At 43.3% G+C, this 25,417-nt stretch overlaps 1 protein-coding gene across 2 annotated transcripts in view; it reads right to left on the bottom strand.

Moving 5' to 3' along the window:
- Window positions 1-25,417, bottom strand: part of KANK4 (KN motif and ankyrin repeat domains 4) — a 692,064-nt gene that overhangs the window by 345,871 nt on the left and 320,776 nt on the right. For both annotated transcript variants that reach the window (XR_014960662.1, XM_085602436.1), the window contains exon 4: window positions 21,755-21,873. The gene's annotated coding sequence lies outside the window, so the exon portion shown is untranslated. The remainder of the gene's footprint in view (window positions 1-21,754; window positions 21,874-25,417) is intronic.

The raw sequence follows: 25,417 nt of genomic DNA, 5'->3' as shown, positions 1-25,417 counted from the left end.
TTGTGGCATGTACTTTGATACAGGCTGTCCATTACTGGAACTTTCCCTATTTTCCCGCAAAGTGGTTGGGGCAAGGTTAATCCCCCCTCCCTCTGCGTCGTCCCGTATATGCACACTCTGAGAACCCCCAGTCGACGACGGCACAGACACACACTGAGACGCCGCTAGCTGATTAGACGGCTCACCTGTAGCCTGTGGAAAAGTAGAAAGGTGAGGATGGCAGATAGGTACCACCGCTGTAAAGTCAGTACCACTATCAACACCCGCCTTCCCCTGTCCTGTTATTAGGTCAGTTTTCTTACTTATTATAACTTCTAGGTCCGCAAGTTTTTTCTCTACTCTTAATAAGCCTTCAATTAGTGGAGAAATGAGGGACTTAATCACCTGGCCCAAAACCTCCTGGCAAGCAACCGAAAGGGGAAGTGATGGCAAAGGGACGACAGGAATAAAGCCTGATGTTGTGGGGGGCAATTCAGGTTCAGGATCAACAGATGTCGTTGGAGGAGGAGGGTTAGGAGTAATAGTTGATACAACTCCTGACCCTTTAGATAAATTTAAACCTTTCAATGCGTGTTTCCCAAACTCAGAATGATTATACTTAGGTTTAGCTATGACTCCCCCTTTCTTACATCTTCTCTTAATCGGGGGGGGGCCATAAATCTTAACTGCTTTAAGCGGCTTAATGAACTTCTTAACCTGTTTACCAAGTACTGGCACACTTTTAGTTATGTCTATAGGAGGACCAGGATGAGCACTAGCATGGTTCTCTTGAATGGCCTGCTCTATAGGTGAAGAAGCTGGGATAAGAGCAGGTTCCCTTGGCAAGTGAGAATCACACGGTGGTGCAGAAGGATCAACTATGGCACCACCGCTATCGGCAATCCGGGGAGCAACCTGCAAATTCAAGTTATCAGAAGACCTAAGCTTCAAGCTTTCTATTGAGTGGAGACGCTCAGACCTCCTTTTGTCCATGTTATTATCCGTTACCTCCACTCTTAGCGCCTTTTTAAAGTAGGTGTCCAGTGGGCCAGCTGTCATAACTCTCGTCTTTTCCTCTACGGTGTTAATAGGGATGTTAGACATATTGGTTATTAAGCATTAAGCGCACGCGTGTACAAGCGCTACAAGAACCAACAGGTCAATAGCCGAGCCCAGCCCGGCCTCACTCGGCCTCTGAGGGCCTAAGAGGGCCCACCCTTTGCCCAGGCTTAGCCCCGGGCTACGCCCCGCGCGCGTCCCGCTTGCGCGTGGATGGGGGTTACAACTTTATGGGTGGAGGATGTTGAGGGGGAGGGGCCGGGAAGAGGAGACAGCTGCTGAGGCCGCCAAGCAGCCTGGTCCTCGCAGTCCCGGACTAGAAAGTACGAAGATAAAAATCACCCCCACTCAGCACAGCGTCCACAATGTCCACGGTAAGATATTCAGGATAGCCTCCAGTGATCAGCAGCAAGAGCCCAGGTGTGGTGAAGACAAGGGCGAGCCTACGAGCGGCACTTTATTTAAAAAGAAAAGGGTAACAGACAGCAGAAAAACCTTCTTAGGGTGTCACAGACTGTGGATTCCTCTGAGACTACAAGCACAAGCAAATGCTGAAGCACGCGTTTTCATGAAGTGGAGGTTTGGGTGCTATGCATTGAAAATAACTATCTCCCAGAAGCCAACTGGGGGTCAATTCATTGGCAGATTGGCTGATTTATATATTCCGAGTTCCAGTTTGATAATAGTGCTTTTTGGCATTAGTATAGCTTGTAAAGATGCTACTAACTGACCAAGGGTGGAAAGCATGGAACCAAGCAGTATCTGAATGATAGAGAAGAGCGTAGAATTGTAGATTTTTATCTTTTTAATAGCAGATACTATTTAATTAAAGGTAAAGAAAGGGGGAGTGAATTCTAAGCTTTTGCATCCTGGTACGAAACAAACAACCCCAAGTAATGACTCTGTAGATCCTAGGAATGAAGAGAGTGAGGGAAAATGGGGATCATAGAGTTCTGGTGGGGACGTCATCTCTTGAATCTGTGTGATGAAATACAGCCATATTGCAAGCAGCCACTGGCATCACTTGAAGACACCCCACGTGGGCAAAGATATGGAACCATTTGCTAAAATGGGGAATGAGTGGGATATGGCATTCTATACCAGATGGATCTTAGCAAGCATAAATTGGGTACCACAAAAAGAAGACAATTGCAATCATTTAAGTAGGACAACATGGGGACAAGGGCCACCGCCTTCCTGAGAACTGGATATGGACAACATTTTTCAAGTCTTTAAGTAGAAATAAAAAACATAGTCAAATGTATTATTCTGAGGATGAAAAGAGAGTATTTTATCAAAGGTGACTCCGAGACTACATGAAAAGTCCAGTCGCATGGAGCAGTTTCCTAGTTTGAAATGCCATCAGACTGACAGAATTTCTGTCTTTTCCAAATTGAGTTGAAAGGAACTGCTTCACATCCAAATGGTAATGTGAGAGGGGTGGTCTTAAGGTCTTGCCTACTAAACAGCGCATGTACTATTGATGATGTATTTGTTAGTTTACAGTGGGCTTAGACTCCGCCCATTGCTTACCATTGGTTGGCTTAATTGTAACTCTGCTTTGCTTGATTCTTATTCATCAGCTTGTGCATGCTTTCCTTCCTCTTCTTGTGTTTATCCCTCCCCTGGAGCATTATCACATTAATTGCACCCTTTCACTGCCATTTTTCAAGTGCTACTTTTTTCTTTTTGTTTAAGCACTCCACAAGAGTGCATGTATTTTCCAGCTGTCTCCCTAATGTACTTCTCTTCTCCTTCTTGGGCTTTCTCTAATGCTGTGCGCTTCTCCACTGCTTTCTCCCGTTCCACGCTCCACATTGCACTCCCTCCCCATTAGTTTGAGTTCCTCCCAACCATCCTCCTTGTTGCTCTTGCCCACTCACATCCCAGTACTACTTTTGCCCCACCCTCTGTGTTGCTTCCTCCACGCCTGCCCTCCATTATTCTGCCCTCTACCCTCCATATTGCTTCCACCCCCTGCGCTCCACCTTGCTGTCTCTCTCTCCTGTGTTTCTGTGTTTGACTCCCAGAGAAGCTGAAGATACTTGGATCTGCTTCATGTGGGAGCAAATGAACTACAGGGCTTTTGGATCAACGTAACCAGGGAACAGTACTGTAACTCGACTTCTAAAGGGGCACAGTGGCACCAAGAGCCCAGGGACCTATATTCACAGTCTGGGACGTGACAGAGGAGGTCAGGCCCACAGCTTTCTTTCACTGACGTTCACGAAGCTGTTAGAATAAAAAATTATGCTTCTGTATTGTTTTACGAAAGTTAGCCTTTGCTGCACCATTTTGTGTACGGGCCCCATTTTGCACCATGATCGAAACTAATTCTCTGCCATCTCTAGGTTATGTTTCTTCAGAGCTGAGTTCTGCCACACTAATGAATGCACTGTTCTTATTAGCGCATACCTTTCCTTTAGATGTAAGCCATCTCCCACTTGTCTAGTGGCGTGCACAGGCCTTGACTGATAGACGGCTTCAGAACTGAAACTTACTCCTTTGTAATTTACTGTCCAGCTGCAATTCTCTGGAAAATTCCATGGTGGGCGTGTTTTAATTGATTCTGAAATGTACATAATGTATCGTTATGCTTGCTGAAGTCAGACTCTCTCTGCAACACTCTTAGCAACTGGGCAGACAGGGCTCCGCTCTGGGCGAACTTTGAATAAACTGCTATTGGTTTGTATTCTCTACTGTCTGACAAACTCTTCATTTCGTAGAAGGCAGAGATGTGGTAGTGAGTGACCCGAGTGACCCGAATCGGGTCACTTCATTCAAAGCCCCCCTCTGGCACATAACACCAGATGTGCTATTGCCCTCCCAGAGATGCCCCAGAGTGAGTGTTGCAGAGGAGCAAAGCGGTCACTCCTTTTACTGCTCCACAGCATTTAGATTTGACTCCAAAGTTGTACAGCATCATCATTTTTAGGTCTAGTCTATGTGACAACTTTTAGCTGTCTATACACAAAGGCATATTGTGGACTGCAGTCATGGTTTGGGTAAAACGTGAATTACAATCCTGTGCTTTACGCAGAATCTTGCTTAACCAGCATTTTGGTGGGGAAACATTGTTTACAATGCATGCAAAACATTGCATGCCATTACACCGCAAGTTGTTACAACGACGCGTTATTACATCGCATGCCATTACACCGCAAGTTGTTACAATGACTTGCTGCAGGGGGCAGAAGGTGTTGGATTTGTTGGATTTTCAATCCAACACCTTCCCTACTGATGCACACACTGGAGTAAATTATACTATTCCAAACTCCAGTGCCCCCCCTACAGCAAGTCGTTGTAATGACTTGCGTTGTAATGGCATGCGATGTAACAACGCGTTGTTGTAATGACTTGCGTTGTAATGGCATGTGTAGAAAACGCATGCGTTGTAATGAGTGCTATTCTTTTGGTGCTTCTCTCTGATATTACTGCTATTGTATCTAGACATATCACACAATAACAAACATATGCCTAAAGCAGGCAGGACCTAATGGCTTTGTGAGGGCTTTTTTAGTAGGTTGATATAAAAGAGTGAAAAAATGAGTTTGTTGTAAATAATTGCAATTGGAAATTACACATTGTACATATGTGACCATCACTATGTATGTACTAGAGAGAGGCCATGGACTGAATGAGCATGTAATCGGAACACTGTTATGGCCCACTGACTTACACAGCCTCCAGCCTCAGTTCCAGGACTCTCAATCATACCTATTATGAACACTCTCCTACAACCAGAACTTAACTGGATACCTAAATGAGACTCAGATCACATATGCCATACTAGCATTAGAAACCCCAATAGGTCAGGCAATTATTGCTGAGAACTATTGGCGTTGCCTATACTTAGTAAAGTAAAATCAAATTACAAAACAAAATTGCACTAAAGCAAAGAAAGTTTATAAATGTTAACAAATGCAAAGTCTTTAAGTAAAATATGCAGTGTATAAACAGTAACATATTGGTAAAACTATTGAAAAATCCAATATGTCTAAAAGGGGAGTCCTACTGGCTTTGTCAAGGTTTGCTAAGCTGCTGCTGGGCTAAGGAGACATCTCTCTCGTTGTGAATGATCAATTTATTGTCATTAGGGTAGGAATAAAAGATAGCTCAATTGATAGGATGAGAGTTTTGAGGAGAGCAGCACACATGTTGATACTTGTGGCCTCCCAAAACGTATGGTTTTATAAGAAGACCTGAAGACAAGAATGGAGGAGGCTAGCATGATCGATTAGAGACGAAAACAAGTTCCAAGCTTATCCTCATGTTTCAGAATTAAAAAAATAATCGAGCAAGGCAGTGTGGGAAACTGCATCAAGTATTTAAGAGTGATCCAGCAGGATAAGGGTGGATGATATTTAATCATCCAATGACATTGTGAAGTCAGCTAGAGCTAAGACTAAGGTCACTTCAGGACCATGGCCCGGTTTACCCCAAGTCTGAGATTCATCAAGAATGAAATTGGCTTGAGTATGAGTGGTGTTAAGAACAGTGGTTATATGCCGACCTTGCACTGTAGCTCGATGTCGAGGAAGGACTATTATCGTAATCCCACATTTTGCATGCAATTCAGTGACCCCACCACACAGAATTACCATTTCCTCAAAGAGTAGCTTTTAAAGTTGAGACCTCACCAGCAATCAGTTTTTGTCTCCTTTCTCTCATTATTTTTTCCTGCTCCTTCCAAATGGTTACATTTCCTGTTCTATTCTGCCCTCAAACCATTGTGGTATAGGCTTAAGATTGGTTGAATTCACAATTTCTTTCTTTACGATTAGTAACATTTAGGAGAATGTAATTTCTATCTTGTTAGATGGCAAATTACACCCAAGTAACCCATCATAAAATATACCCGTTGGTCCCCGATAACTGTTTTCGCAGTTATCAGCAAGGGGCGGGAGATTGGCTCCACGCGTTTTTTACTTGCGCGAAATTAGAAAATGTTTGGACGGAATTATTTGAAGCAATTAGTCAGACTTTAAACTCTAGAATAATCACAGAAGCAGGTTTAGTAATATTCAGGGTCTCCAGGGAGAGCCAGTGGCTTAAGAAGGGAGGGAAGTTCTTTCTCACCATTGCATTGACGATTGCATCATCCTTTATTCTGCAGAACTGACTGGAGACCCAGTCTGATTCCATAGGGTCTGGGGAAGGCGAGGGCTAGCATAGCCCGCGACGCCATTATGGTGGTCGCACTAGTCCCCGGGGGCAGGAGGGGGGGCGGGAGGCCGCACGAGTCAATGGTGTGGTGCTCCCACCCCCATGGGCCACCAATCAGGGAGAGGCGGCGGACATGAACCGGAAGCACGTCAGTGCTTCCGGTTCAGACGTTCAGCCTGTGTCCAGGCAGACCGGTCTAGACCGGCCAGCCTGGGCGAAGGCGACTTGTGTGTAGGACAATTCAGGGAGCTGGTGAACCGCGCTTTGAAAGAAAGTAAGGGACCACCTGCGATCTGGATCCTGCACCTAGGGGGTACCGACTAGGCCCGACTGGGCCGGAGGGTGCTAGTGGAGGACCTGCTCACAGAGGTAGGGTGGCTGGCAAAGAGGTGTCCCGAGTCTATAATCGCATGGTCTCACATGATCCCTAGGTTTCAGTGGAGGGGGGGGGGCAAGTCAGTAAGAGCGTTGAATCACGCGGTAAAGCGGATCAACAACAAATTTGATAAACTATTCAGGACCCCTAGATTGAGGTCAATAGGATACAGGAACATCAGGGGGGATCAGTTTTTACTGCATGACGGGGTGCACCTCTCATACAGAGGAAATCAGGCCTTTATGGAGGACATCCTACCTTGGGTGGGACGCAGGACATGACCTTTCTAGTGGGCTGAGGGGGAGGCCAGATAGTCGGGCAACTAAGCTGGCCTGTGGCGTTAAGGTCATGATTGGTAAGCATAGTCTTCGGTCCTTAACGATCAGCACCATGTAACTCCAGGGGCAGTGACAACAGGCTGTCGGGGTGCGGGGGCCGGGGGAGTCATCCTTCCCAGTGAGCCTAGGGCCACCCCTGCACGCGCAGGCGCATCAGGGTGCCAGTATGCAGAAGTCTGCAGCCCCCGTGATGGAGTTTAAGGCACAGGGCGTAGGGGGGGCCCGGGGGAAAGTCTCCGTTTAATAAGCTGTACCCCCTGCACAACCTTTACTTTCGGGAGTAGTAGTATTTGTAGTACACTGGGATCAGGGGAGCTGCCAGTCATTGACCTTGCCATAGGCTCTAGATGGGACACGCAGAAAGTAAATACATGCATTGTTAGATTTACGGTAGGAGTGTCTTCTGTATTAGACTTTGTTAAGGTGAGCCACGTGACAACATTTGTCTATCAATGTATCTGTACTTTCTGCGTAATTATTTGTACATAATGTTATTAATGATGTTTTTTAATTTTAATAAATACGGCCGGGGGGGTTACAACCCCAATCCAAAACTTGGTGTGGTTTCAATGATGTGGCTTGGGGGAGGGAGGTGCCATTCCATCCCCATAGATTGGTGAGTCCAGTAGAGGAGTAGGGGACCTAAGTAAGTACCAGGGCATATGGGGAAGACGAGGGCTAGCATAGCCCGCTACGCCATTCTGGTGGTCGCACTAGTCCCCGGGGGCAGGAGGGAGGAGAGGCCGCACCAGTCAATGGCGCGGTGCTCCCACCCCCATGGACCACCAATCATGGAAAGGCGGCAGACATGAACTGGAAGCACTTCAGTGCTTCTGGTTCAGACGTTCAGCCTGCGTCCAGGCAGACCGGTCTAGACCGGCTAGCCTGGGCGCCCCTAATAAAAGGAAGCTGTGGGAAGCAGAAGAGTCTCTTGTTCTTGCTCCCCACAGGATCGAATACCGGGCCAGCTGTGGCCCGTGACCTTTTTCTTCCCCACCCACCATCCCCTAAGGCAGGTTTTTGAAGGGCATGTTTGGAAATGTATAGGTGTTTTGTTTCCTTTAACATTTTATTGCAGGCAGCGTGGAACTTCATGGAATGTAATTGTTTGAAAATAACATGTAATAAAAGTGTGAGTAATTGATATTTTGTTTCAGGTAATATTGTCGTATTTAGTTGTGTGTCTCTGGTCAGGCGGTAAGGTCATGATTGGTAAGCATAGTCTTCGGTCCTTAGCGGTCAGCACCATCTAACTCCAGGGGCAGTGACAGCTGGTAAGTAGGCTGTCAGGGTGTGGGGGCCGGGGGAGTCATCCTTCCCAGTGGGCCTGGGACGACACCCGCACGCGCATCAGGGTGCCAGTATGCAGAAGTCTGCAACCCCCGTCATGTAGTTTAAGGCACAGGGTGAAAGTCTCCGTCCGATAAGCTGTACGCCCTGTGCTACTTCAGTACGGGAGTAGTAGTATTTGTAATACACTGGGATCAGGGGAGCTGCAAGTCATTGACCTTGCCGTAGGCTCTAGATGGAACACGCAGAAAGTAAATATATGCATTGTTAGATTTACGGTAGGAGTGTCTTGTGTATTAGACTTTGTTAAGGTTAGCCACGTGACAACATTTGTCTGTCAATGTATCGGTACTTTCTGCGTAATTTTTTGTACATATTGTTATTAATGATGTTTTTTAATTTTAATAAATACGGCCGGGGGGGTTACACCCCCCCAATCCAAAACTTGGTGTGGTTTCAATGATGTAGCTAGGGGAAGGGAGGTGCCATTCCATTCCCAATAGATTGTTGAGTCCAGTAGAGGAGTAGGGGACCTAGGTAAGTACCAGGCCATAAGGTTTGGAAGGCAATCATGACACGCACTATGAAATTTGAAGAAGCGCACGCACAGAGGTTGGGGGGATGAAGAGGTTTAATGCCATAGGGCATTATTGGGAACATAATGTAGGGAGCTGCCCTAACTAGTCACTGAAAGCTGGTTTACAGACTTGGTAATATAGGAGCTAGAGCAAAGTTAAATGAAACGAATTTCAAAAAAAGATTTGCACGTTTGCACATTGCACTTTACAAGCACAGAATGCACCTTGCACAGAATTCACTTTTACTGTTGTAAAATGTGAATGGATTGCCCTGCCCTGGCTGGGTGGGATAGGAAAACTTGCACTTTGATATGCTGGGGACGCGCACTTTAGCCCTCAAGCCCTGGTGACATCAACTCTTACCTGCACAGACTGCACGGACTGCCGTGAGGGAAACGGCTCGACCAAAAGTCGGATCTCAGGTGCCCTGCAATTTTCATCGCCGTGAGGGGAACGGCCCTTTCAAACTTCAAATACCATCATCCTCTGCTCCGGGCGCTTGCCGCTAACGTCATCTGGCAGCGCCCGGGCTGACATAAAGCTCCCTGAGGCCCCCGCAGCACGGGACGCGCGCTTTAGCCCTCAAGCCCTGGTGACATCAACTCTTACCTGCACAGACTGCACGGACTGCCGTGAGGGAAACGGCTCGACCAAAAGTCGGATCTCAGGTGCCCTGCAATTTTCATCGCCGTGAGGGGAACGGCCCTTTCAAACTTCAAATACCATCATCCTCTGCTCCGGGCGCTTGCCGCTAACGTCATCTGGCAGCGCCCGGGCCGACATAAAGCTCCCTGAGGCCCCCGCAGCACGGGACGCGCGCTTTAGCCCTCAAGCCCTGGTGACATCAACTCTTACCTGCACCGACTGCACGGACTGCCGTGAGGGGGAACGGCTCGACCAAAAGTCGGATCTCAGGTGCCCTGCAATTTTCATCGCCGTGAGGGGAACGGCCCTTTCAAACTTCAAATACCATCATCCTCTGCTCCGGGCGCTTGCCGCTAACGTCATCTGGCAGCGCCCGGGCCGACATAAAGCTCCCTGAGGCCCCCGCAGCGCGGGCAGCGCCCGGGCGAAGCCCGGGCCAAGGGCGGGCCCGTCCTTGCCCGTCCCTGACTGGACCTGACTAGGCTGGGCCACCCCTCTAACGTTGCTGCTGAGTTCCTACGCACAAGGTAGAAGTGTGCTTTCAAGTTGATTGGACAGTAGTCAAGTGTTTATTGTATTTGCTGTTGAGGACTGTGGGCCACTTATTTGTATTAATTTAGAGCTTTACTTCTAAGCCAGACGCGTATTTGTGTTCCCCGGTATTGTTGATACTGCCTTGAGTCCATATTGCCACTGGAGTGTTTCCAACACATTATGGCGGGCAAAGGGAAGCGTACTGGTGGGGGTGGGTCTGTGTCTGGTACTCTGGACCAATTTATTACCAGAGCAGTTTCAGTATTAGAACACGAATTAGCCATCACTGAGCGTCGTTTATCTTCAGAGCTAATTCAAGCTAGACGCTCATCTCTGGGAACTCTTGCATTAGCTTAGCAGGGCAGGATACAGGTGACTCAGTTCAGCGTGGGGAATACTGGGGATAGCACTATTATATCATTGGTTCGTGGTGATTCGATCGATGCCCTGGGTGAAGCCGTCCCCACAATAGGTAGTACTCCTAATATTCCTAAACCTGTTTCAACCTACCCTCATTCTAATCTCAAGAGGAAAAGAGATGAGCTGACCCAGGGAGGGAGACAGGCGAAGCATTCCAACATCACGAAAAACTCATTAATTGTGACGGGTGAGGCTCAGGCTGATGATAACTCATTCTTGGGCGAGACTATCAACAGGCCTTCGGACCAGCCCCAAAACAGTGATCTGATCCCCCAGATCGAGCAAATGGTGCGTTCTCTATTATTGCCACTCTTAGAAAGGGTAAAAGTGGTCAATGAAAAGGTCGAACGACTTGAGCAAACTATTTTATTTTATTTGTTCACTGAAAAATGTTATCAAACTAGTTACTAAAGACAGTGACAATCCCATCAGGGTTAATTCTACTCTTCCTGTCTTGCCACTTTCTCCTTCTGACCTTGATGCGTCATCTAAGGACAATTCTAAGGTCGCCCCCCCTAAGATTCTGGTCAAAGATAATGTCACCAATCAAGGTGTCGGTCAAGAAAGGGTTAACCTAAAGGGTATTTCCAGTATTAACACTGCAAGTAAGGGCGAGCATAAAGGAGTAATTATGGAGTCTCGGGATAGAACTAACAAACTCCCCAGGGCTCACATTCATCTTCCTCCAGATTCCACTCCTTATGTTGCTGTTTTGACTGGTGTCCCTGAACTAAAAGATGGCATATTGGAATCCTACCAACAACTCAAAAACAAAGTTATATTCTGGCTAAATAAGAATAGACCGATCCCGAACTATATGGACGGGAAGATCCTTTTTGCCAGAAGAGTTAGTTGGGTGGGCCCTAGACCCAAAGATGTCCCAGGGGACTCTATCATCATTAATTTTGAAGATAGACGCGTAGTGCGTTTTATTTGCGATCATTCATCTGTATGTGATCGGTCGGAAATCAGGGTACACGATTTGAGGTATTTTTATAATTTTAATTCCAACATATCTGTAAGATCTAGTCATGACCAGGCAAGTCAGGGAACCTACCCAGTGCCCGCCACTCACTCCCCCGATTATATCAACAATTTAAGTTACCCTGTAGCTCTAGCCTGACCGGCGCCCGAGAGGCAGCTTCTTATTATGTCTCCTATACCAAACATCCCTATAGGTGGGCCTAAGGGTGGAGAAGAGGCAGATATAACCGCGCATAAGTCATGTATGAAGACTACATGTAAAATTTTAAGTTGGAATATCGCGGGCATCAGATCTAAAAGTCAGGATGAGATATGGGCTGGCTATGTTATATCCCATGATATTATAGCACCACAAGAAACCTGGGATATTTCGAACAGTTTTTCTCTGGATGGTTATGCCCATTTTTATATCCCAGCTACACCTAGTCTGGCGGGCAGGGTGAGGGGGGGCCTTGCACTTTTAGTCTCATTGAATTTGAAAGGAGCTGCAACTCAGTTAGAATCAGGCTCCCAAAAGTGTCTAGTCGTAGAACTAGCGGTTGTAAATTCTCCCACTTTGCTACTTATTAATTTTTATAATTCACCTGATAGTGTCAGTCCAAACCAGCATCTAGAATCTCTAGGGGAGGTTCTGGATAAATTCAGAGCGTTACACAATAGTCCCGAGGTCATCCTGATGGGTGACTTTAACATCCATCCATGCAGTTTGGAGTGCGTTGTGGAGGATGAAGGGGGATTTCCCTATTCATCACCCACACACTTCGAACATACCAAACAAGGCGAGGCTTTGGAGAGCCTTCTGGCCTCCTCAAACCTCTCTGAATCCGGTTGTTGCATGGAAGGGCAGAGGACTTTTACATTTAAAGGAAAAGATTCAGGATCAGTCATTGATTACATATTTTTATCCTCTTTGATTTCGTCTTCGGTTTTAAACTACAGGGTAGAAGACTCTGTTTTCAGTGACCATAATCCCGTGATTGTAGAGGCTGTTCCGGGAGGGTCACTGACTTTTAAAGATATAAAAATTTCAGGAGCTACAGACCTCTTTTTAAAAGACCAGGGTAGGAGATTGAAATGGGCCAAAGTGACCCCGCTCACTTTTCTACAAGAGGTCCTGACCAAGGTTCAAATGGAGGTGGGCATATTTCTAGATCACGCCAATGCCAACTCAAGGATAGTTGAGGCTTTTAACACCATTTGCCTACAAGTAAATAATGCCCTTTTGGTAAAAACCAACTTAGGTGGCCAAATAGGCAAAAAATGGTTTGACACAAATTGCACTAAGGCTCACTCTGCCCTCTTAAAGGCATTAAAAGAAACACCTAGAAATAGATCACTGATAGTATCCTTGAGGAAACAATATAAACAGGCCATCACAGCTCGCAAAAATGAGATCAAGGAAGATGCTTGGAATGATCTACAGTCAGTCGAAATCTTGCGGGATAGCTCCAAATTTTGGGGAGTGATTAATCACCCATACTTTTCCGGTAGCGAGAACCAGGCCATGGAATGTAGTATTCCAGACGAGCGGTGGCTAGCTCATTTTGAAAATATTTATAGTCAGCACTCATATGGGCACTCAGATGTGATGTTATCTTTTAACCAGGTTGGTTTAGTCTTGGCCTTTAGGGAGGAGGATGTGGAAAAAGCTATTAACGCGACAACCAAAAACAAGGCTCCGGGTCCAGACGGTGTCCCTGCAGACCTATACAAGTCCGCCCCCAAATTTTGGGCCAAAATATTGACTAATGTTTTGAATGCCGCTAGAGATAAGATCATTCCTGAGTCCTGGGCCAAGTCCATTATCATTCCAATTTTTTGAAAAAGGTCAGAGGAGTGACCCGGCCTGCTATAGGCCTATTTCTTTAATTGACTCGGCCGTTAAAATCTTAGGCAGAGTCATCTTGGGCAGGCTGACCACGTGGCTTGAGGGTAGCGGTATACTATCTAATGCCCAGTATGGCTTTAGGGCCAACAGGAGCACGCTGGATCAATGTTTAAACCTTCACTTACTTATCTGTAAATATACAATCGCGAAGGAGGGGTCCCTGTATATGGCTTTTATGGACCTCTCCTCAGCTTTTGACCTGGTTAATAGGTCAAAGCTGTGGAGAATCCTATTGGATATGGGGGTTGATCCCCCTCTGGTTGGCTTCTTGGCGGACCTGCATTGTGGCTTATTAGCTTCGGTGAGAGTTACCCAAGGAGGAAGGTGTACTAGCTGCTTTATGTCAGAGAGGGGTGTTAGGCAGGGGTGCATTTTGGCACCCCTCCTCTTTACACTATATATAAATGCACTGGACCCAGCTTTGGCCAACTCAACGGCGGACGTACCGCGTGCAGGAGAAACTAAGATCCCAGTTCTCCTATACGCTGACGACGCCGTTCTTCTGGCCCGCTCAGGTGTGGCCCTCGATAGACTACTGGCCTCATTTGGCGACTTCATGACCTCTTTAGATCTGAAAATTAACACTAAAAAGTCTCAGGTCATGATTACTGGTCAGGCCAGCAGGAAAAAGAAATCCAAATAATTTTTTTGCCTAGGTCATGAGGTAAAAAGGGTCCCCATCTTTACTTATTTGGGGGTTATCTTTGATGAGAAAGGAACATGGGGTCCGCAACAAAAACTAAAAGGCAATTCTGTTGCAAGATCGGCCGCAGCTATACTTGGTTTTGCCAAACGGTTGGGAGCTCGCCCAATGGAGGCTATTTTAAAGGTCTATAAAGCCAAATCTTTGGCCATAGCCGCCTATGGTTCTGCCATTTGGGGCTATACTAATACCGATACCATTCAGAGGGTGGAGAACATGTTTTTAAGATCTCTGTTGTCCGTCCCTCAGTCCACACCCACCTTTACGATACACTCAGAGCTGGGTGTGGGGTATGTTGCAGACCTAATTAAAGTGGCCCCCGTTATTTGTTGGCTAAAAACCTGGCTTAACAAGGAAATTTCCTTAACCCACCTGATTCTTAAAGATTGTCTTGCCCTGGACAGAGCCCACAGAATCCCTTGGCTGGCCTACGTTAAACGGACACTGGCAATAGTGGGCAGACCAGAGTTATTCAACTCCCCCGACCGTATTAATAAAAAGGATGTTATGGGGATTAAATCCGCATTAGTTACCCTATTTATAGCTGAGAGGGAGGACTTAGAATTAAAAAAGCCATTAGTTAGAAGGAACTATGCGCTTATAACTGTTCCTGGTCTCGAACCCTATTTTGCTTTTGTAACTAGTCTATTTCATCGGTCTCTACTAATCAAATTTCGTTTTAATTTGATACATTTTGTGCTTGGTTTTTATCCCACATGGGCTATCCCTGAAAACGCAATCCCATGTGACTGTGATAATTTCTCCACCCAGGACACATTACATTTTATTATGTTTTGCAAACACTACGCACAGATTAGGAAAAAATACCTGTTACCTATCCTAAAGGAGGCTGGTTTTTTACAAGTGAGGCCAGCGCTCCTGTTCTTGCAACTTTTATCTAGCACTTCTATTGCATTTTATGTAGCAAGCTTTTTAGTTGCGGCTGTTCGCATAAACAAGAAGCGTGTCAATGTACGGCCAAGCTCGATTATGATCTGACCTGGGGTGTAGGGTGTGTAGGGCTGGTGGTTTCTCTCTTTGGAGTTAATTTTTTATCTTTATCAGACTTTTCTACATTGAAAATATATTAATGTATCATATCTATTCTTTTAATTTTGAACTGAACCTATGAAATATGTTCATTTTAATTTTTTAATCTTGACAAAAGTTATTTATAATCATTACTGTAATTGATGAACTTATGTCCTGTATTTTATGCGACTATCTGTTTGTTATGTCTTTTTTTGATTTTTATTAATCGAATAAAAGTAATTGACTGACTGACTGACTGATATGCTGGCCTTTTTTGCACAAAACAGCAGAATGTTTTATTGTATTGATACCTACTCTCTTTATGAAATTATAATGAACTATTTATGTCTTCTCTTTAAAAATAGATTTAAAAAAAAGACTTTACTATTTCTTTACCTTTCCTGGTTTTAGTAATTCCAAATGCATTTCCCCATTTTTAGTGCACCAGTGTTGCTCTGAAGGGATGTATTATTGTACCAAGCCCCTTTAGATGTGATTTAAGACGCCATTGTTAAATCATGTTTGGAATTCTCCTCACCCGCTTGCACCATGCTTGTTCATGAGTTTCCTGAACTCTCTATGTGTAAACCCTTCATTTCATTACTTCCAAGCATCACCCAACAAATCCAGGCCTACCCATCCTTTGTTCTAGATTCACATCTCTTCTATGATATTTCCACCTACTGCACTGTATTTCTATCCCCTTAAGGTAAGTGCAAGTTTCTGATATATTCCCTTCTTCATTGTCTCTGCTAGGCAGTTCAGGCTCAAGACTCTACACCTCTATTCATATGCCTTCAGTTGTAACTATATATGGTCTAGACATTGGAAACTCAAGTTATAACCATAGTGATAAAAATGACAGCCCCCTGATGAAGGCATTCCCGCCGAAACGTGCATAGTGTCTATACACCGTCAGTTTCTGTGCCCATATATTGTCCTATTATATCATGAATTAATGGCAATCTGTATTACAGTCTAATGGATTGACAATTATCTAAAATCATCAATAATGTATATGAATAATCTTTGTATTTATTAATGTACAGGAAAATAGAATTGTGAATCATGCTTTTAATGCACTGAAAATTACTATTATTTAAAAAAATCTTTTTATTGATAAAATTTTTCAAAAAAATTGTAATAAGAATACATGAAGTCTCTCAAATGATTCAATGAATTTTAATCTCATGTAACTGTTGTATGCCTGTACGTCTTTTGTTTATTGTCTCTTGCCCAAGTCTGTTTTTTAACTAGTAGACCTGACATGTACCATCTAACTAGTCCTTAAATATGTATTTATCCTCTGAACGTGCGGTTTTTAGAATTGGGAACCATGCGCTAGGTAAGGGCAAAATAGGGCCATCTCAATGTATTTTGGCAACATAGGTAAAGTACAATACTCAATTTCCTCGTATGGTCCTCCAGACCTGGGGCAAAATAAAGCCGGGTTGCATGATGTATCCCCCATCACCCGCAAGGTAAATCTTAAATATGTGCCGATGTGACCCCTGCGTGGCATTGGCCATGCCTCAATGTTTTATTCAGTGGAAATACACTATCCTTTGTGGCTGTGGGTTTAGTCTCTGCGTCTCATCATTCACGACTCGTCCTAATGCCCTGTCAGATAACCAGAAACTTTCAGGTCATTATATGACATGCCTTTGTGCTATGACCTGCAGCCCCTCAGGTTTCACATTCAGAATGTCTGGCATAAGTCTCAGTAGCATTGACTCTCACAGATTCTCTAACTACTTTACGTTAGTTTTTCAATCACAGCTTTTTCACAATGTTTGGGATACTTCAAATGTCATGTCCATAAGGACACACACTCTATTTCTGCGCTTCTTTAATGAAGTTGAGCTTGGCACTAAAATGCCAGACCACTCCCCCGTGTGGTACTCTACTGGTCACTCCCCTGTAGATTCATGTGTGTCCTGTCATTTTGTCATTTCTTAATATAGTTTACTATTATCAGACTAGTTCTGAGGATATTTACCTGTGTCATCAATGAACTCTACTAGAATTATCTGACAAATCATGTATAGTGTGCCCTATTTTCATTGGCTTCTAAAGAGTACAATCTTTCTTTTATAAATGTCTCCCTGAATTTTCATAAAACTGAGTTCGAGTTTATAGGCCTCCACTTGCTGACCTACTTTCAGTTTTACTTTTTAGAAACTGGAGTACATCTCCTCGCCTCCAGTCCTCTGGTACCAAGTGTATCTGCAGCCAGTAGTAAAAGGCGGTTGTCTGTGGCTGATAAATCACTTTTTTTCCTTGGCATCCTAAAATATATATCCCAGATCACCTGTTATGTTATCCACCTCTAGTTTTGAAAATTTAAGAATCCCTCTTCTATAAAATGGTATGTGTTCACTATGGCATGCTTCTTTTTTTAAGTTCAAAAGGTAACTTTATTGGTAAAAAATAAAGGTGTCGATACATAATTCACATTGTTAAGGTCAAATCAGTACAATACAATGTATTACATTAGAGAAGAACAAATGAATTGGATTGGTAAGTACAAGAACGGAAAACAAAACAATATAAATGGAGCAACATAAAAAACCATGTAATAACAAATAAGCTAGGAACGTATAAGGGAATCAAGGGGGTTTAAGAACTTCTTGTTGAGGTGGTTTCAGATGAGAATGACGACTGGCACACACATCTAAGTACAATGTAACAGGAGACCACAGATCCAGACGTTTCGGTGCCAAATATAAAGGATAAACAAAAGAGGTGTCTAAACTGTGATTATGGCAAACAGCGTACCACCATGCTTTGTAGGAAATTTTTGTGAAATCTTTCCAATTAACAGTAATTTGCTGAAAAGCAACCGCAAGCAATAAATCAATAATTTTAACATTGAGTGTAATTTTCTCCCAACAAGATGAGAGACTACCTAGGAAAACATGGGTCATGGAAAAAGAAATGTTGGTTCCAAAAATTAAATTAACTTGGGACCATACTTGTTCCCAAAAATGGTATACAGTTGGGCATAAAAATAACATATGTAATAAATCTGCATTTGAAGAAGAACATGTTTAACAAGTAGGTACATTCGTAAATCTTTTGCTTAGGACATTCGGTGTGAATAAAAGTCTATTATAAACGAAGAATAACGTTTGTACTATGTTAGCTGCTCTAGAGGATTTACGTATCTTAATCCATAAATTGTTCCAAGACACTGGCCAAGATACTACTAAATCCCTTTCCCATGGAGTTTAGAGGTCAGCTTAATTATGGGAGTGGATACAATCTGTGGTTTGCGTGAGAAAGAAAGGTATTCAGAAAAAGAGAAAGAGGATAAAAAAAGACGCTCAACTGTAGTCCATAAAGGGCAGTCATCTGAGGGACTAAGTAACCAAAGAGAAGCTTGGCGTAAAAGAAATGCCTTGTGATATGCCTTGAAGTCAGGAAAGTTGACCCCCTCCTTCTATTTTAGGTCATGTCAGTTTGAGTAGTGACATTCGGGACTTCTTTTTATTCCATAAGAAGGAAGAGAGGGTTGAATTAACTTTCTTAAAGAGTTTAATGGGGATAGACACCGGGATATTAGAGATGACATATAATATTATAGGCAACAACATCATTTTTATAGTGTCTAGGCGGCCCCACCAGGATAAGTAAAGAGGGTGCCATTTAGTAGTTAAATCCGAAATCTTTTGTATGCATTTATTCATACCAAACCAAACATACCAAACCAGCGTTGAGAAAACTCCATTGGCTCCCCGTGAGGGAAAGAGTCGCATTCAAGGCCCTCTGCCTGGCCCACAAGACCCTGCACAACGCTGGCCCCCCCATTCTGAGCACATGGATCACCCCATACAGACCACCGAGAGCGCTCCGGTCTGAACAGGGAAACCTTATCGTGGTCCCTAGGGTGAAGAAAACCCGCTTTGGCGGCCGCAGATTCTCGGTAAACACGGCCAGAAAATGGAACGCACTTCCCCCGAACCTTAGAGCGGAACCAAACCTTCTAAGATTTAGGAAATCCCTCAAAACCCTCCTCTTTCCCTGATTTACCTGAAATCTCCCTTGCCCCCCCCTTTAGGAGTTCGAGGTTTCAGCGCTGGGATACTCGAGGGTGACTACGCGCTCTATAAAAACCTAAAATAAATAAATAAATAAATAAAAATACATAAAGCAACTGTTTCAGATATGGAAGAAGTGACATGTCGACCTAAGTATTTAATGTGATTGGGACTCCAAGTAAAATTAGAAGCACTAAAATCCGATTTAAAAGTGAACTTGTTAAAATGTAGGATTTCACACGTATCTTCGTTCAATTTGTATCCAGAAATAAGAGAGTAAGCTAGTACTTCCGCCAAAAGCCGCAAGTTTGATATGGGAATTGGGAGTTTGAAAGCCATGTAAATTTGGGTTCTGACGTAGTTTAGAAAGAAAAGGTTCCAATGCCAGGTTAAAAAGGAGAGGGGAAAGAGGGCAACCTTGACGCACTCGCCTCCGTAAATCAAAAAAGGTGGAGACAAACCCATTTGCGCCAACAGCCGCCCGAGGGTTAGAGTAGAGAAGAGGAATCAGGGATATAAATTTAGGGCCGAAGCCAAACCAATTAAGGGTATGGAACAAATAAGTCCACTCAACTCTATCAAACGCCTTTTCAGCATCTAATGTTATCGCCGCAAGGGAATAGTTTAGACAAGAGGACTTAGATAAAACATTAAAAAGGAGTCGTGTGTTATCAGTAATGAATCTACCTTTGACGAATCCAGATTGCTCTTTTCCTAACAGATCAGGTAAGAAGGAATCTAATCAAATGGCCAATGCTTTAGCAAAGATGTTATAGTCGATATTGACCAAGGATATAGGCCTATAATTCTTACAATGTTTAGAATCCTTGCCAGGCTTAGGGATGAGACAGATATGTGCTTCTGAGAAAGAGCCTGAGGAACTACCCAGCGTGTTGAAAGAAATAAGTAAGGAGTGTAACTTGGGCAATAAAAGTTTAGAGAAATGTTGATAAAATTCTACAGTGAAACCATCCGGTCCTGGGGCTTTGTCTTTTTAAAGATGTTGCAAAGCTGCTAATAATTCTAAATCTAACTCAAGGGAGGAAAAATCAGGTATATTATGTGGAGATTTCTGGATGGTGGAGACAAAATAGGAAAGAGAGACATTAGAAGGTTGTGTTTCAGAAGTGTATAGTGATTTATAAAAAAGGGAAAACTCATTCAAAATCTCAGTGTCTTTAAATTTTAAAACTGATTGAGTATCATAAATAGATTCAATATTTAACTTATTGTGTTTAACTTTCAAATAGTTGGCCAGTATTTTCCCAGCTTTATTCTTCCCCCCATAAAATTTGGCACTGGATTTTAACAAATATAATGAGGCATCTTCCGTAGATTTTTTATTAAATTGTAATTTGGCATTTATGAGGGCGGTGAGACAATCTTTCGAGGTTGAGGTGTAATAAGTATGTTCCAAACGCTTAATGTCCTGAAGGAGATCTTTAGTGAGCTTACGGGAAGTTTTCCGTTTTGAGGCAACAAAGCCTATTATGAAATCCCTTGCTGAGGCCTTGAAAGCATCCCATACCATGACATGAGGCATAGAAGGGGTTTGATTTAATTCACAGAACTATTAAAATGCCATCTTCTAGGACCAACGGCTAGAGGAAGGATATCCAGGCCAATTGAAACTGGGGCGTGATCTGACAATAAAATAGGGCCAATCTCAGCACTGGTAAGAGTTTGCGAGATATTGTGTGAGACAAATATATATATATAGTCAATTCTTGACTGAGTGTGGTCATAAGGGGAATAAAAAGTATATTCTCTGGTAGTTGGATTGCAAAGACACCAGACATCCAGAAGTTTATGTTGGGAGATAGCATGCACAAAGGACTTGTGTACTTTGTTAGGAACAAAGGAGACTTTGGAGTTTCTGTCAAGAAACGAATCAAAAATTTGATTACAATCGCCAGCTAAAATAAAATTATCGTCTATACAATGTGTAATTTGTTTAGCCAACGTGGGCCAAAAAAAGGGTGCACCACCTGTAGGGGCATAAACATTTTAAAGAGAAACAGGAACCCCCTTCAAAGATAATTTGACGTTAACCCATCTACCATCCTTATCTGACTCTTGAGATATAAATGAAAATGAAAGGGACTTATGGCATAGTATCATTACTCCATTTCGTCTCCCACCCACTGGGGAAAAGAAAATCTCCCCTACCCATCCCCTCTTTAACTTTATTGACTCTGGGGCAGAGAGATGAGTTTCTTGCAAAAAAACAATATCAGCATCTAATTTAGCCAAATGAGTCAACACCCTCTGCCTCTTGATGGGAGAGTGTAAACCCTTAACGTTGCATGTAATCAACTTTAATAACATAAGTAATGATAAAGAAAATGAACCAAAGTTGTCAAATATAAATCCAATTCATTAAGATGACTATAAAAAGTGTGAAAGAAGGAAAATAGATTGAAAAGAATAGATGCAATGTTAGAGTGAAGTGAGATAAAGATATCAAGTAACCAGGAGAAAGAACAAGAAAAGAAGATAGGAAGGAAAAAAGGAAGAGACCAAGTAGATAAGCAATAAGAAGACAAAAAAGTAAGAAAAATAACAATTGTAATGATCTTAATATCAACAAAAGTGAAAAGATAGAAAGGGATGAGCAAACAAAAGACACCATCAGAAGAGAAGATACGAATCAATGTAACAAAACAGAGAACAAAAAAGACTACAGCCAACAAATCAAAAATAAGACATGAAGGTAACATACCTACAAAGGGAAGACTCAAAAATATACGAGAGGGGGATGAAACCACTTGGAGAGGGCCACAAATCCGGGGGCAGCCAAACGGAGGATCAAGGAGACATCACGATAAGGGATTATAAAATCTGTGAAGGTGACAAGTAAAAAAATAAGGTTAAATAAAAAAAAAAGAGGAGATTGGAACAAACATTGAATCAAATATTAATAAAAACAGCATCAATGAAGATAAACAAACTTGGGCGAGAGACAGAACTTTATAGAAACAACAAGTATGACAAAAAACTATCTAAAATCCATTATAAAAGAGCAGGATACTATAAGAGAGGCAACAGAAACTGAGGAACCTGTGAAAAGAAAAACTGTTATCATGTATTAGAAGAGGTCGAGGGTCCAGAAAAATCCATGACATTTGTTTTGCAAGAATTAATGAAGCTTTGTAGACGCGTCGGATCTTCATACGTCGTTGTTCTGTTATTATACGTAACCTTAAAAAGACACGGATGAAAAAGGCCATAACGAGCTCCCATGCAACGTAGATCAGCTCTCATGCCAAGGAAAGCCTTGCGTCTATTTGCAGTAGCTTTAGCATAATCCTGCATGAAGAATAAAGATGAGCCTGACCATGTAATTCTTGGGGAAGCTTTGACCGCAGAAAGAACCTTCAACAAATCAGTATACTCCAGGACATATAAAATGACTCCTCTTGATCTTTGTGGAGACGAAACATGAGATGGAAGACGTCCCAGCCAATGAGCTCTTTGGATGTTCAGTAAAGTTCCATCAGGCAAATGAAGAAGCTTAGGAAGAAAAGATTTGGAAAAGGTGATTGGGTCAGACCCTTCAAGACCTTCTCCCAGGCCATAAATGCATAGGTTGTTTTGTCTATTGCGATTTTCAAGATCCTCAACCTGTTTCTGAAGCAAGCATACCTGAGAATTTAGTTGAGAGACTGTAACGCAAGATTCTTTTAAAGAAGCAACAGTGTTCTCAACCGCGGAGACCCTCATATCCATTTGAGACCAGTTATCTGTGAGAGTTTGCAGTTTAGTGTTAGTCTCTTCCATAAAAGGTCGAAGGGCTCTGATCTCCTCAAGCAGAAGCTCCATAGAGACAGGTGAAGCAGACTTAGGCGGTGAGGGAGGGTCTTTTTTAAGGCGTTTAGAGATAGATTTCCCAGGGGCGCCAGAGGGAGGATCCATACTTGTCTCAAGGCACTGAGAGGTAGATGATAGAGAGTCTTTAAATTTGGAGAATTCGGTACAAATTTTGGAATTTTTTATGAAGATGTGCTTCTTGGAAGAGGGAGGATGAGTCAGCCTTATTCTGCCCATATAACGCTAACCGTAAAAAGATTCTTCCTCCAATAAAACCTCCAAGAGATATAGAAAGGTACTTCCTGAGAGGACGTGTTGAAGGTCGCAAAATGGCCGCTCAGATACAAGAGTCACAAAATCCTCACCAAAAGTATCAACAGCAGCAAGTTATCCTGAAGAGCTCAAAACGCCAGACGATGCCACAATCCTATAGAACTGCCAGTGTACAGAGCCATTAACATAAGGAGCCGATTCTCAGTCAGCTATGTGAAGAGTAGGGCGATGTAATTACTGATAGATCTGACGGAGCATCTCAAAATGGGTGCCAAACCTCAGCATCTCAGAGCATACAAAACTTACACAGGAGCGCTGTGCAGCAACAAACCTCAGTGCCATAGAAAGAGAATAAGCATAGGACAGGGGTGAAAAAAAGTCCTGGGAACATCAGGAGACACTTAGTGAAGGGTATCGTTGCATTTGGAGATAGAGCGCGATCGAGGCAAATTTTCAAAATGGCGGCCGCGGGAGAAAGCGACCGATGCGTTGCAAATGATTTAAAATAAAGATACTTGCTGGGAATATTGAAATACGCCAAAGACAACAACTTTGTCAGCCAATCTTCATAACTGCATATCCGTCTTCACATTTCGGCGAAACGGGTAAAAAGCATGATGTCTCCGTAATCCGCCGGAGAGCTTTACTCGTGGACCGCCAGCTCCATTGGGCGTCAAGCCACGCCCCCCATGGCATGCTTCTTACTACTCTCATTTTACTGTGAACATACATAAATTGTTTCACTTGCAGGCAGTTGTTTGCAAGCATATCAGTCAAAGAGTTCAGTCTTTCCCATTCCCCTGCCTCACAGTTTAGGGCCACATTTATTAAACTTTAGCTCAACGCAGGGCAGCAAGCAAAGCTATGGTGCTGCGTTGCAGGAAAGGGAGAGGGCAAAAAGGCTCCATAATGACAAAGATATTGAGCATTTTTGCTCTCGCCTCATGCTAGCTCACTGTCTGCAGCATAGCACCAATGCAGGCAAGCTTTCATCATAGTGTAAGGGTACCTGCAGTACAGGAAGGATTGCTCTTTGTGCAGGGAAGCACACCTTCCTGCATAAAACCAATCCTTAGAGGCATGTTCCTCTTTCTATGTGTGCTGAAGAATGCAGCACAAGTGGAAAGAGAAAATAATGAGGAGAAATATAGATATTTCTCCTCGTTATGACTCACTTGGGAAGGCTTAGCATTTTGACGCATTCTCAGATTTACAATTCTTTCTAAAACTGTGCATTTGGCCAAAATCCATGGGTGGATGCATGGGAACACCCATGCTCCAGTCATGGAATGACTCCCAAATTGAAATGTAACACATCCCAGGACAAGCAGCTGCCTTACATTAAATGTCTTTACAAAGCCACACAAGGTCATGCAAATATGACCTTGCCTGGCTTCATAAATATGGGCCCCAGTCTCCTTGTCTTCCTTATAGTGGAATCTCTCGCTCTTAATAGAAGGCAATAATTTTCCTCTCTTTTTCTTCTGTATCCAGTGAGTACCACTGTGGATCTTTTCCTATTTAGATTTTCTTTGCCCTTTTATATTGTTTCGATGCAAATCTTTTCAGAATCATGTTTCATGTCAACAAACAGTACCCTGAGGCAAGAGTGAGAAAAGTCTATTCTGCATTACGCATCCATGCACACAATGTGCATAATTTAATCTGTACTAGCTGTCTGGGGACTATACAATTCACAGAGGCCAGTATCTCTCTACATGGATATTTTTGTCATTGACGATCCCTTTGAGATATTACATACGTACTAAAACTGCAGGCATTCTCTACAAAAAAGAAGAGATCTGCTGTAGGAAATCCATATTTTCTGCAAAGCCACACTGGATTGTTCACCCTTTGCTGAACGCTATATTTGTGCTGTAGTCCTGCTAACCAGTAGGAAAGTGTCTGTTCCCCCCCCTTTTAAAATGGTCAAGTGGGGCATGCTTCAAATTGTTATACTTTACTTGTCTATAAGACCCTAGTACATGGTACAAAATCTACCCAGACTCTGGGGGTTAAATGCCACTAATGCACTGTGGCACCTGTTGTGCCATCCACTACAGTGGCAGTGCAAACATGGCTTCAGTCCTTCTCTAACAGTTCACCATCCACTGCCCTGCTATGCGCTGCATCCCATAACACGATAACTGCATCTCAATAGTCATCATGTACAAAATCCTTCCAACCACTCATCCTGCATGGTATAACCTGTCACCCATATATGCAACATCTTCAGCACCCCACATAGGGGTAGTAAGCATTATATCAATGCTGCACTACTATACAATACATTGTAGCTTGA

This window comes from Triturus cristatus, chromosome 4_2, assembly GCF_964204655.1.
Source record: "Triturus cristatus chromosome 4_2, aTriCri1.1, whole genome shotgun sequence".
NCBI classification, from domain to species: domain Eukaryota; kingdom Metazoa; phylum Chordata; class Amphibia; order Caudata; family Salamandridae; genus Triturus; species Triturus cristatus.
This window is presented reverse-complemented; position numbering and strand designations above follow the sequence as displayed.